Genomic DNA, 14,641 nt, shown 5'->3' with positions numbered 1-14,641 from the left:
ACTGAGCCAATTAGGCACCACCAATTTCAATTATTTTTGCCTTTAAATCATTTTTTGGTTTTTCACTGACTCATACTTATGAACCCATATTGATTAGAATTAATTCTTGGAAATCCCAAAGTCCTAAAATGGGAAGGTTTTCCTCCAAGAATTTGTGTTTGCTTCTGCTATAGTCAGGGATATTACTAATTTGGAGTCCTAGGTTGTTCTCCCCCAACTTTTCAGTAATCTCAGGCTTAGGATCCAGATACCAGGTCTGATACAGGTATTTAGGTCCAAGCTTTCTTATTTTTCTGATCCTTCATAAATCAGAAGTCAACTCCATTTTATATTGTTGTCTTACACTGGCCTTATGTTCTTATGAGTCCATCAAGGCAGTTAAAAGTACTTATGTTGAAATGTGTCCATTTTATGGTTGGATGGCCCTTTAGAGAATGTGGTTTGCCACATTGCCAAAGTAAAATACCTATCCTTTAAGAATTTTTAAAAAAATTATAAACTTAAAATAGTCTAAAATTCATATTTATACATAAAGAGGCAAATAGTTATGAGATGAAGCAGCCCCTAAACATCATTTCTCCCCTCCAAACACAGTCCCTTTTATCTCTTCTAAGTTACTATTGTGGCAATAACTCCCCTATCTCTAAGTGATACACTTCTTGAATTTTTTTTCAATTTCGGCTATGATACTGATTCCTTGCTATGGGATTTACCCCACCACCAACCTCACTGTTATTTGTGAATTCCCTCATCCTTCAATCATCCAATAAAATTTTATTTAACTTTGATAAGATTAGTATTCAGAGTAAAAACTATTTAGAGATTAACTATGTAGTAATAAGCTGATTACCTTTTTTTTTCCTGACTTTGTTTTGTACTCAGTTATCATTAAGTCAAAACTTACATCTTCACTAATTATCTAAATCTCTTCTAAATATGTTCAGAAGCATCCAGTATTTTATGTTTCACCTTCCTGGAGAAATGTCTCCTTATGTCTTCGGATCCCCTGTAATAATTCCTGAGAGAGGGGCACCTGGGTGGCTCAGTGGGTTAAAGCCTCTGCCTTCAGCTCGGGTCATGATCCCAGGGTCCTGGTATCGAACCCCATATTGGGCTCTCTGCTCTGCAAGGAGCCTGCTTCCTCCTCTCTCTCTCTCTCTGCCTTCCTCTCTGCCTACTTGTGATCTCTGTCTGTCGAATAAATAAATAAAATCTTAAAAAGAAAAAAACGATATCTCTTGCACAGAGAAAGGTAATTTGATAGTCAAGGACGCAGATATTGGACCCAAACTTCCTGTGTGTGGGTTCTGATAACACCTTGTCCTAATAGTAATTTGTGGAGTAGTTACTTCACTTCTCTGTGCCTCAATATCCCCTTCTGTAAGCACTGTATGAGTGTCTGATGAATACTTAAAGAGCAGTTGTCTTAACTATACTTCTGGCCAAAGATTTGATGCATTAATTGCAAGTCTCCTTGCAATGTGCAGGTTCACTGGTATTGATTCACACCTTAGATTCTTGACTCTCATAGGGTAATATATTGGCATAGGTAGGTTTTAGTTCTAAATGTGCTGGAGTTTACCAATTTTGCTGTGTTTTTTTTTTAACCTTTCTCTTTAAATGGTAGACAAATAAAAGACTCTCGAGACCAAACAAAACAAAAAACCCACCACTTTTTCTCTCTACTTCCCTCACAGATTTCTTAACACTGAGGGGCTTGAGACAACTATCTTAGGAATATCTATCTTACTTGGGGCGCCTGGGTGGCTCAATTGTTAAGAGTCTGCCTTCGGCTCAGGTCATGATCCTGGGATCCTGGAATTGAGCCCCATGTTGGGCTCCCTTATTCAGCGGGAAGCCTGCTTCTCCCTCTACCACTCTCTCTGCTTGTATTCCCTCTCTCACTGTCTCTCTCTCTCTGTCAAATAAATAAAGAAAAATCTTTAAAAAAAAAAAAAAAAAGAAAAGAAAAAGAAAAGAAAAGGAATATCTTTCTTATTTTTTCTTAGGAAACCAGAGAAGAGATTATCTTTCTTGAGTAGCTAAGCAATAAATTTTTACTTTGCATTTACTTTCTTGGCAGAGAGGGAGTAGGAAAATAGTAGAGGTAGGTAGATCTTCCCGTGAGGGCCTGGGCACCATGGGAATGATTAGAACAAGGGAGAGCTAGGCTGTGGTCTGGGTCCTGAGAAAGACCCATTTACAATTATATTCTTCATTATGGGAAACAGGAGGAGGACTGTCACAGAGCTTCCCTTAGCATAGTGTCAAGAAGAGCCCTGATTGGTGGGGATTGGAACAGCAGCTCTCTTCCCCACCACTTGCTCTGCTTGGCAGAGGATCTAGGGCTGCCAGGGGGACCATCTTGTCAAAGCTGCCCACCATCACAAAAAGCAAGAGGGAGCCATTTCCCTTCTAAGCAACCGCCCTGCTTCATAAGTCCCATTGGATCGTTCGGTGAGGCCATGTTCTTCGAATGCCTCTGCTCCCTCTATCCACTTTGGATATAGTACGCATGTGAGGCCTAAAGGAAGTTTACTCGTTGTGAAGGAGTCAACGACTGTAGGCAACACTGCACAGGCAAGGGAAGCACAGTTGTATCCCCAACAGCAAGCCACTTTCTAAGTACTCTTCACAAACAATAATTTAGAAAGCATACTTGTTACGTGTCAGACTGTGGAACCCTGGAGTCACTGCATTTTTGAGTATGAGTAGCTCATTAAGAAACACCAAATACCATGATCTCATGGGATTGAGCCCCGAGTTGGGCTTGGTGCTGGGCATGGAGCCTGCTTGGGATTCTCTCTCTCCCTCTGCTCCTCCTCCCCACTCACGGGTACACACTCTCTTCTCTCTCAAGAAAAAGGAAGGAAGGAAGGAAAAGAAGGGAAGGAAGGGAGAAAAAGAAAGGAGGAAGGAAGGAAGGAGAAAGACAGGGCGGGAGGGAGGGAGAGAAGAAAAGAAAAGGAAAAGAAAAAAAGAAAAGAGAAACCAAATGTCAATCAAGGCCATTGGCTTATTATCAGCTGATAAATATGAATGTGATTTCCTGACATTCATTATTTTGAGCAGTTAACTATTGAGTTCCCCTGTAATGCCTTTAATTGTCATACAGATAGAAGATCCTTTTTTACCCTGAACACATGTATTCTAATTTGTGCTCTCTCATTTGGCTTCTTTTGGTGAAGACGTGTGCGTGCATACACACACACACACACACACACACATGTACATAGACACTAAACCCCATATGCAGACACAAATCCATTTAGCTAAATTTTAAATACTTCTGTGCTGTTACTTTGGTTGAAATAAATTAGCAGGGTAGTGAGGTGTATTCTCCCTACAGGGAGAAAGCTAACTGACGTGCAGTGAATGATTAAATGTATACAGGGGCGTGGGGAGCTAACTCCTCTTCAATAGGGGTGTGAAATTGGGATGGAAGGCTCCTCTCCCAGGGGCCTTGCCTTTATTAAAAGACTTAAGAGCTTGGGAGATTTCTTCAATAGGAATTGGGGTATCTGTGAGTCTTTTTGGAACAGTATGGAAAGCTGAACTGTGCTTAGGAACTCTGCAAGGTCTTTTTGATCCTTAAAGGTTTTGATATAAAAACCTATCCAGGTTTTCATAAAAGTAGTAAAGTGTTTTCAGTCTTTTATCAATCCATTCATACCCTTAAATAACCTTTCCCCTTTTGTGGAGTAATTGCTTTAACCTCCCCCCCACCCAAAACCCTGACCTTTTCTCCCCTCATTGTTTTATTCTTCAAAACAGGGTCCTTTTTAATGCAAGGATTCAGATATCTTTATTAGGGTCATAATAGTCAGCAATTTCCATTTAATGAGCTCAACAAAATCTCTTTACAAAGAAATGCAGGCTTCAAATCGCCAGTTATTTCTTTTCCTGCAATTCCCAGGAATCCAATTAAGTATGACAGTATGATCTATAAGATGATATACCTGACTATGGAAAGCCCAAGCCTAGAACAGATCTTTGAGCTCCAGTTCAAAATTAAGTTTGAAAGAAAGGAACCCAGCTTAAATGAGCTGAAACTTTATGAAAGTAGAAACTATAGTCATTTCCTCCAAAATGAAGTAAGAAATAACTTGGAATCTATAGTGAAAACCATTAAACTGTCCTATGCCAAATTTAGCTACCAATTAAGATCTCTCTCTCTCTCTCTTTTTTTTTTTTTTTTTTTTTTTAGTCAAGGGACCTCTGGTGATTTTCACAAAATAAGCCCAGGAGGCTTCAGTTTGCTAAATCTCTGTCATAAAAGATAGCCACCACCAAAATGAAGGGGATACAGCATGAAATTTTGCAACTCAACATACTTGGTACCAAAGAATAGTGGATTTTTCAAGTTTTACTGTTTTTGTAGCCACAATGTATACATATTAAATACCACCATTTTTTCAATAATAAATTAGTAGGTATATTTTAAGGCATTATTTAACATTTTGATCTAGAGAGGTTATTAAGAAATAATACACTTTTGCCATGTGTTTTTAAATACATCAGAGCTTGTCAGGATGATGATCGTTTAATTCTTTTTCTATACCTGCTGTGTAGGTTGGGGAAGATGGTGTTTTATTTATTTATTATTTTTTTTTTTTAAAGATTTTATTTATTTATTTGACAGACCGAGATCACAAGTAGGCAGACAGGCAGGCAGAGAGAGAGAGAGGAGGAAGCAGGCTCCTGCTGAGTAGAGAGCCCAATGCGGGGCTCAATCCCAGGACCCTGGGACCATGACCTGAGCTGAAGGCAGAGGCTTTAACCCACTGCGCCACCCAGGCGCCCCGAAGATGGTGTTTTAATGGGAAAAGAAAAGCGTGGTTTGTCAGAGGCAGATGTCAAGTCAAGAACTAACCCAAGGCATAGCCTGCCTTTCTAATAAAGCTACACCATGTTTCCAATATGTTTTTGCAACTTTTTCCCATTTGATGCAATTGTGCTAGTTATTCAGTGGTCATAAATTAACCTGCAAGTTAGCAGTTGTGCCCTGAATTTCCACCCAGATCTAGTCAAAGAAGCACATATTTGGGGGGAAAGTATTGATTAGGTCCAGATAACTAGGCCAAAAAAACCTTCCCTGACATGTGTCAGAAGAGGAAAAGCCTAGAGAAAAAGATGAGCCAGGGAGCTGGCCTGAGATGTAAGCAGGCTTCTCAAAGATGCCTCAAGTTTTCCCAGTGAAACATGAATTCTTAGAGCCTCCCAGGGTAGAAGAATGAAGCCAGATTGAGCTCCAATAGGCTATTCTACTAAGCCTTTCATATACATTGTCTAATTGCCTTCCATAGTAGCAGGAGAAGGCTGATGGCCTGACCCAACTGGTACGGGGCAAGAGTGTCAAGAGCTGCTCTTTCTTAAAGCTTTGGATGGCTAGATGCATAGGGGAAGGAAAGTAGAAAATTGGGCCAATAAACAGAAGAACTTCCAAATAGGCTGTCAGAGCAAAAGAGCTTGAAGTGGGTATGAAATAGCCAAGTTTGGAGTTAAGATATGAAAAGGCTAGGGAGAAAAAGATCAAGATCTCCCAGGCGCGTGGGTGGCTCGGTGGGTTAAAGCCTCTGCCTTCTGCTCAGGTCGTGATCTCAGGGTCCTGGGATCGAGGCCTGCATCTGGCTTTCTGCTCAGCCGGGAGCCTGCTTCCTGTTCTCTCTCTCTGCCTGCCTTTCTGCCTACTTGTGATCTCTGTCAAATAAATAAATAAAAATCTTAAAAAAAAAAAAAAAGTCCTCCCATTGGTTAGGATCTCCCTCCCTCAGGGCTCGTTTCTGTGTGACTTGCTTTTCCACATTTCCCCTGGAGTCATATTGCACATATCAGCCTTCAGTTCTGAGGGTCAGAGGGTCATCCCAACTTCTTCCTGGGTTCTCCCTGGATTTTGAATTTTGGTCCATTTCTGGGCCAAAGGCAGTTATCTGCAATCATTCTTTTAGGCATGTGACCTAATAGGCATGAGCCTTGGAGCTGACCATGGTGCTGAAGGTGGTGTAGGACCTATGCTAGAGACCATTTAGACTATTCCTGTGTGCCAGCACTACATCTAAATGCTTTGCATGGTTCCACTCATTTCATATGCACAACAACTCTATGAAAGAGGTGCTGTTATTCTCATTGACAGATAAGGAGAGTGGAATACAGAGAGGTTAACAAACTTGCCCAAAGTCACACAGCTAGTAAGTGGGGAATTTCTACACCCTAGAGCTTCACTTGTGGTCACTACACTTGCTAATAAGAGTTATTATCAGAGCCATACAGAACTTACTGACTTTTCACTTGCTCAAGTTTTGTCCAAGCAGAAGTGAGCTATAGTTCCCTATCTCAAGTTGCCAGGAAGGTGCTGTGGTTTGGCATCTTGGAGAGCCAGACACAGCAGTGAAGACTGGTTGGGTGCACAGAAAAAGAGCGGCTGACTTACTTCATCATAACAGCCATTACACCTTAATGTAATGACTTGTTCCACATCTGCTTTCCTGGTAGACTCAGCTAAGTGAAGAGGGTGCCCATGCATCCCCCATAGCTTACCATAGTGCTTGGTACGTAGTAGGTACTCAGTAAACATTTGATGAATAAAGGAGTTATGTGTGATCAATATAAAAACTTATTAAAATATGTACTATTTCAGCATTAATAGAAGTACTGTAAATTTGTTAAAATCTGAAAAAAAATAGAAACACGGTGTTATGGAAAATATACTCTCTTTGTGTTTTATATTTGTCATGTCCCATCTTGGAAGTTACATGAAGTTTGGAATGCATCTTAATCTCTTATAGCTGCATCTGTACAGACAAATGAAACAAAGCCCTAAGGTCATGATTTGGATAACTTGAATGCCTAAATACATGTACGATTGAACTTTTGTTTTATGTCAGATATGGGAGCTTGTGCTATATTTGAGATTTGGGGTTTTATAGTATCTCAGGAAGGTAGTTCCTGACATGAAATAACTTTGAATGCCTTTTTTAGAGAGTATATGAGCACTCTGTGGTAGCAGTTTGTAGTGGCAATTTTAGCATATTCCAGCCAAATTTCCCATTTGAAGCCTATTTGTTGTTTGATTTTTTTTTTAAAAAATCCATATTTTTGTTGTGTTGTATGAACATGTAGGAGATTTCCATAACTGCCGTGTTAACTCCTCCAGCGTGTGTGTGTTTTTAAACAACACTACACAGCTGAGCTCTTGGAGGACCGGCCTATTTTGACAGCTCCCCTTAGTCCATGTATCACCAAGCTCATTCTCTGCCAATATGTTTCACATGATTCTGTGGACATGTGTAGCGCGCCTGTGCAACTTGCAAACACCCATACATTATTACAATAATAATTGGGTTTTGATGCAACTGGAACTCAGTACTACCAAGCTGCCAGCATTTCCTTTTGGCTACCAGTACTAGGCAGGAAAATTATAGTCTAACTGTCTTCCTGTTTATTGATAAACAAAGTAGCCAGCCCAGCAATGGAGCCTGATTAGCAGTTTGCACCCTTTGTGAAAGGATAAACAGAACCCTACTGTTTTCTGTGTTTGACTGCAATTTGCATCTTTAAAGAGGTTGGACTGCCCTGAGATTCATGTTCAACTTCCGAGTGCCTGAATATTCTTTGATATGTTACATGTCAGCCTCCTTATTTTCTTCTCCTTCATCTTGAAACAGTATCTGCCAGCATATCTTTGTTCCCATCTGGCCTACCATAAGCTTCCGGAGTCACCTGTCTGAAGGAGGAGGGGAGGGGGGATGGGAGGAGAAATATGTCTCTGTCTCACCACAGTTGAATTTTGCATTCCCAGAAGTCCCTTTAGTGCCAACTCAACTCCATTTTCCAAGAGAGGATGATACAGGAATGAAGAGTCAGAGACAAAAGGGAATCTGCTTACCATTCTCACTGGTTCGCAGGGTCATTTGGGGGCCCTTTTGCTTCCCTTCCTTTACCCGCCCTCCAGAAAATGCCCTCCCCTTTGAAAAGTGAAATACAATATTAGCCTCTACCTCAAGTTTGTTGTAGTGCTCTATCCTGAAATTTATTTGAACCTAATTAGATTCTTTAATCCCCCACACATATTCTTAAAATGAGAGAAATGAAGATCATTTTAACGAATTTGCATGATGGAAAAGGAAGCATTAATACATGTAAACATGGATTAATCTGTTTAAATAAATTTTTCCCGTAGCCCTTACTGTATGTAAACAACATTTGTTCTGCCTTAGAGATACTGCATGATTGGACCCACGAGACTGGTTATCCACTGAACAGTTTCCTTTTATAACTTCAAAAGAAATGTTATATATTTATTGAAGGTTGTAGGATGTTAAGTGTAGTTAGACATGAATTGTACCTCAGCTATTTTGTTAATGCCAATAGGGATTAAATTCGATTTTAAAGCTGTTGTAGAAGTCTATTTGGTAGCTAACAAGTGGGATTTTTAAATCCTGGAAAACATAATCCTATTATAAAACAGGCAGCTGAATTAACATTACCCAGAAAGGTTCTCTTCATGGATTAGCATTTTTTGACAATAACAAAGAAAATCATCAAATTCTATGGGGATATTACATGCTTTTCTCAAAAGTCAGAAGAGCGAATTGGGAAAAAAGAGCGAGATAAATGACCAAACATGCTATTACTTAGACTGTTTCTTTTAAGAGGAGCAGTGGAGGCTGGAAGAACAGCTGAGTGTGGCCTTGTCTGTAATAATGGCACATGCTCTGGGGTTGGAAATGGGGCCTTGCTGATTTAAATGTGGATGCTGTACCTTCAGTTGTATGTGATTATTTACATGAGTACTTTTCTACTCCTGGTTTCCTTATGCGGTCACCCAAAGGTAAAAAAGTCACCAGGAACGTCTGTGAACGAAAACACAAATTGGTGGTGGAATAAATACTTTGCTACTTCCTGTGAAATCAATAACAGTTCACCAGTTTTTGTTTTTGTTTTTTTTTAAACAAAAGATTTTATTTATTTATTTGACAGACAGAGATCACAAGTAGGCAGAGAGGCAGGCAGAGAGAGAGGAGGAAGCAGACTCCCTGCTGAGCAGAGAGCCTGATGCGGCGCTCGATCCCAGGACCCTGGGATCATGACCTGAGCTGAAGGCAGTGGCTTTAACCCACTGAGCCACCCAAGCACCCCAGTTCACCAGTTATTATTAGACCCTAGAATCTGAGAATTCTAGAGCTGAAAATGACCTTGACGTTTATTTTCTTTCATTTTTATAGTCCTATTCTAAGTTTTAAATACGTAAAAAGATGAATCTCAGTCTCTCTCCCTCATAGACACTCACACACACCACATACATACAAATATACATGGTTAAGTGCCTTTTTATTTTTAAAGAACCTTTCTTTAAGTCTTAGCCATTGGTTTTGGCTTGTGGTGAGGGCTATTATTAGAGCTTGCAGGACTTGCCAATTTTCATTTGCATGGGTATCATCTTAGCAGATAATCACATGGGTTTCAGTCACTGGTATATCATTGTGTTAGAGAATTTCAGTCATTGGCATATCATTGTGTTAGAGAATTGCACAGGCGTAATCACATGGATCTGGAGCAAGTCATCATGTGGGCATCAATTCCATCTATATGAGGAAGGTAATTGCATTAGAAGCAGGAAAGGGTGTGTCTTCATGGCAGATAATCTCATGGGTATCAATCACATTAGGTATTGAGGTAGATAATTCTGTACATATCTACCACATGTACTAATGGTGATAATTACAGGCATATCAATTACATCGACACCCTAGTTTTCTTGTAGAGGTTTTCATGCGAAGTAGTCATGTGTTTGCTTATGTCAGAGAAGAGGCCTGATGTCCCTGTGCACACACACACCAGGTCTGGTGGCCACTGGGTGGGTTGGTGAGTGGAGGAAGCAATACCATCCACAGCCGAGTGCTGGCAACTCCATGATTAGAGAGCCATTTGAGATTTTTATTTTAAGGCTTTGTCTCCTGTAAGAGTGGGAATACTGGGAAGAATGTGAATGGGTGTAGAAGACATTTGTGATTTGCTACTGAGCAGCCATTCTGCCTTTTTCAGAGGATGGCTTCTCATTTCCACTCCCAGCCCCACCTTGACAACCCCCTCTCCCCGATTTCTCCACCCTCCCGCCCCACCCCTCCATCCCCGCTCGGCCACCCTATCCCCGCTCCACCTCCCCATCAGATATTAAGGGATAACCAATCAGTGAGTTGCATTTTTCTTGCCACAGTGATTGGCCCAGGCCTGAAAACGTGACATCAGCCAATCAGAGTCAATCTAGGAAAGTATATGGGACAAGGGGGCAGGAGCTTTTTCTTGTTGGATCTCGTGTGTGAGGAGGCGAACCTGGCCCTGCCTCCACCGTTTGACCTGGGTAGCCCTGTCCAGGATCCACCATGTTATTTGAGAGAGATTGAGACCATGAGTTGGGGGAGGGACAGAGGGAGATGGAGAAGGAAAAGCAGACTCCTCTCTGAGCAGGGAGTCCAATGTAGAATTTGTCCCTTTTATCTAAGTTATCTAGTTTATTGGTAGGATTGTAGTATTTCCTTATTCTTACTTCTGTAAGTTTGGTAATAATTTCTTTCATTCTTGATTTAGGCATCGGGGTGTTTTTTCCTTGGTCACTTGAACTAAAGGTTTTCAATTTTACTGATATGTTCAAAGAGCCAGTATTTGATCTCATTGATCTTTCGTTTTTAAATTCTCTACCTCATTTATGTTTAGTCTTTATTATTCCCTTTATTCTGCTTGCTCTGGGTATTTTTGCTCTTTTTAAGAGTTCCTTTCCTTTTTCTTTTTTCTCTTTTTTTTTTTTCTTTAAGATTTACTCATTCACTTGAGAGAAACAAAGGTAGAGGGAGAGAGCAAACCAAGCAGATTGTGCTGGGCATGGAGTCTGATGCGGGACTCCATCCCATGACCCTGAGATCATTACTCTAGCTGAAATCAAGATTTGGAGGCTAAACTAACTCTATCACAGAGGCTCCACTTAAAAGTTCGTTAAGATAGAAGATGAGGTTGTTGACTTGAGGTATGTATGTATGTATGTATTTATATTTCTTAAAGATTTTATTTGACAGAGAGAAAGACTGAGAGCACAAGCAGGGGGAGTGGGAGAGGGAGGAGCCAGTTCCCCATTGAGCAGGGAGCTCAATTCGGGGCTCTGTGCCAGGACCCTGAGATCATAACCTGAACTGAAGGCAGGTGCTTAACTGACTGAGCCACCTAGGTGTCCCTTAAGGTCTTTTTAAATATAGATGTTGAGCTATATGCATTTTTCTCTGTTGTTTAGCTGTACTTTTTTTGTTGTTGTTGTTCTTTATTGTTCTTTATTTTTATTTTGAAAATATTTTCTTATTTCCCTTGTGATTTCCTTTTTGACCCATTAGTTATTTAGGAGTGTTTTTAATCCACATTATTTGTGAGCTTCCCAAGATTGTTTTCATTTCTCATTTCTAGTTTTCTTCTGTTTTGGCTAGACAGTATGCTTTCTATTTTCTTTTTTTATCATTTTATTTATTTATTTGACAGAGTGTCTGCACAAGCGGGGTAGGGGACAGAGGGAGAGGGAGAAGCAGCTCAGGAAGCCTAATGTGGACTCAATCCCAGGCCTCTGGGATCATGACCCAAGCCAAAGGCAGACATTTAACCAGCTGAGCCACCCAAGTGACCTGAATTTATATGCTTTGGTTACCAGATTCTGTGTGTCAAGCACTTTGTCTCTTTTCTCCTCCATTTGTCTTTTTTTTTTAAGATTTTTATTTATTTTAAAGCATGCCATGTGAGCAGGAGGGAGGAGCAGAAGGGAAGAGAGAGGGAAAGACGCTTGAGCAGACTCCACAAGGAGCACGGAGCCCTATGCTGGGCTCGATCTCACCATCCTGAGATCATGACCTGAACTGAAACCAAGAGTCAGATGCTTTTTTTTTTTTTCTTAAGACTTTATTTATTTATTTACTTACTTATTTATTTGACACAGAGAGAGAGAGAGAGAGAGAGTACGTACAAGCAGGAGAAGCAGCAGGGAGAGGGAGAAGCAGGCCCCCGCTGAGCAGAGACCCGACACAGGACTCAATCCCAGGACTAGGATCATGACCTGAGCCGAAGGAAGCCACTTAACCACTAAGCCAACTAAGCCACCCAGGTGCCCCAAAAGTCAGATGCTTAACTGACTGAGTCACTTAGGTGCCTCATGTATTCTTGGGATATCATCACTTTGTGCATATGCTGGGGGAGATTTAAAATCAGAAGTGAATGGGCCGACCCATAAAAACAACTAATAAGAGAACACAAATAACTGAAATTTACTTTAATCTTAAAACCTCATCTTAATAATTCCAAATTCTTTTTTTTTTTTTAAATCAAACTTCACTCAAACATTAAAGATACCACCTGTGGTTTGAAATTCACCTTTTTGAGGTGGTCCGCACTTCAGTGGAAGTTCATATAAATAAAAGGCTGGCTGGTGAGAAAGAGGTGAAGTGTAAGGCATGGCTCATTCACAGACCTAATCATTTCTTTTTTCCCTTTCACTGATGACATGTACACCTTCTCAGCTGCCGCAGGTAGATATTTGTGCAACGAATGCATCGTGAATGACTGACTAAACAAAAGATCGGTCTTCGGCTCACAGATGTCCCAGGATGTAAGGTTCAGTAGGAGAGTTGTTCCATTCATTCTCTCCTCCAGTTTGCCCAGGTACTCCTTCCTCGCCTCAGCGGTGTCTGACTCTCCCCAGGACCATCCTTCCTCAGGAGGCCTTCCAGGATCACTGAGAGTCAGAGATTTTCCAACTGACTTCTACATGTGCTCTGTGTCCTTCCCCTTCTGTAACACGCATCACACCTCTTACACTCGTACAGTTCTTCTTGTCTTTCGTACTAGATTGGAAGTCCCATAAGGACAGGGATCCCCTGTACCCAGCACTGGGCCTGCCCATGCAACTCTCAGTGGAGGTAGAGGTGGCACAGTTATACTGCACACACCCTTTTCTGACACTGAACTTCAGATAATGAGTTCTAGGAACCTATTCTGACTCAAGGGCTGTCTGACTAGGCCAAAACAGGGCAATTCCATCTTCGTTGCCAGCAATCACTTTTCGTAGACAGTGAGATGTAGAATGGCTTGTAAAAGTTTCTAGGAAAGTTTTCCTTCTCTCAAAAGAAAATCATGGCTAATCAGTCTTTCTTTCCTGCTAGTAGTGACAAAGAGATGTGTTTTACAGTTACTACGAAGGCAACCTACAAACTGGGTACAGAAGTAGGCATCCTTGACATTGCTGAGCTGATGGCTTTGCCAGCTGAGAAGCTCCTCTACCAGTGGACTTTGTCACACAGGTGTCCTTGGTGTTGAATTGAGCCAGTCTGAATTGAGTTTTCCATTCTCTGGAGTCTAATATCCTAACTGAAATGGAACTGTATGACATGCTTTGGAGCCAGATTCAATGGCTTCAGTTCTTCTTGTAGGTGTGAACTTGGCCCTGATTTTCTTTTCTTTTCTTTTCTTTTCTTTTTTTTTTTTTTAAAGTAGGCTCCATACCCAGCATGGAGCTTGAACTCACAACCAGGAGTTCAAGACCTGAGCCAAGCTTAAGAGTCAGATGCTCAACCAGCTGAGCCACCCAGGTGCCCAGCCCTGATGGGATGGGTGTGTGGCTTAGATGAAATCATGTATGTAAAACACCTGCCAGAGTGCATAAAACAAATTAAGTACTTGACAAATGTTCTTTTTTTTTTTTTTAATTGAAGTGTAGTTGACATAAAGTGTTACATTAGTTTCAGGTATACATCATAATGATTTGACAATTTATAGATTATGCAGTGCTTCCTGTGATAAATGTAGTTACCATCTGTCACCATACACCATATTTTTTCCATTTAGGAGATGTTTCACTTGTTGATCTTGAGGGTCCAGTAGATTGAATTAATGAATAATGAAATGAATAACCCCCAGGTCCTTTGCACATGAAACATCAAGTAGCTTATAATCTAGCATAGCAGTCAGACATTGATTCGTAATCACAGTGGGGTTCAATAGTGGTCCTAATTGGAAAACATGTCCTGCTAAAGGAAGGTGAGAGTACTAGTCAGACCACATCTGATGCCTGGAGTTCAGCTCTTGGAGCCATAGACTAGAGTACAAGTTGCAGTTGTTAATTCTGAAGAAAAAACATTCAGGGGCGCCTGGGTGGCTCAGTCGTTAAGTGTCTGCCTTTGGCTCAGGCGATGATCCCAGAGTTCTGGGATAGAGCTTCGCGTCGAGCCCCACATCAGGCTTCTTGCTCCAAAGGAGTCCTGCTTCTCCTTCTCCACTCTCCCTGCTTGTATTCCCTCTCTCGATGTGTCTCTCTCTGTCAGATAAATAAATAAAATCTTAAAAAAAAAAGAAAAGAAAAGAAAAGAAGATTCAAAACCAAAAAAGACTTCAAAGAGAAAAGGGAGTGGAATTGTTCAGTGCTGTTTCAGAGGGCAGAATGAGGGCAGACTCTGTCAGCAAATGGCTCGGATATAGATTTTCGCTCAACAGGAGAAAGAACTGAGGAAGAATTAGCAGTGCATACATGTGAGAGAGCAAGTGCCCATCAACAAAGCAGAGGCCTTCCCAAGCCCTCATCACAAAATGCCCCTGGCAGGAACTTGGACCACCTGGCCTC

The 14,641-nt window shown here is 41.0% G+C and overlaps 1 protein-coding gene and 1 long non-coding RNA gene across 7 annotated transcripts in view; one reads left to right on the top strand and one right to left on the bottom strand.

Moving 5' to 3' along the window:
* CLYBL (citrate lyase beta like) overlaps window positions 1-14,641 on the top strand; it is a 258,838-nt gene that overhangs the window by 157,598 nt on the left and 86,599 nt on the right. The gene's annotated exons all lie outside the window — the stretch shown is intronic.
* Window positions 8,640-14,641, bottom strand: part of LOC116573916 — a 45,284-nt gene continuing 39,282 nt past the window's right edge. Inside the window, exon 3 of the long non-coding RNA XR_004279064.1 lies at window positions 8,640-8,852. This is a non-coding gene — a long non-coding RNA (uncharacterized LOC116573916). The remainder of the gene's footprint in view (window positions 8,853-14,641) is intronic.

The sequence above is a fragment of the Mustela erminea genome, chromosome 15 (assembly GCF_009829155.1).
Source record: "Mustela erminea isolate mMusErm1 chromosome 15, mMusErm1.Pri, whole genome shotgun sequence".
NCBI lineage: Eukaryota > Metazoa > Chordata > Mammalia > Carnivora > Mustelidae > Mustela > Mustela erminea.
This window is presented reverse-complemented; position numbering and strand designations above follow the sequence as displayed.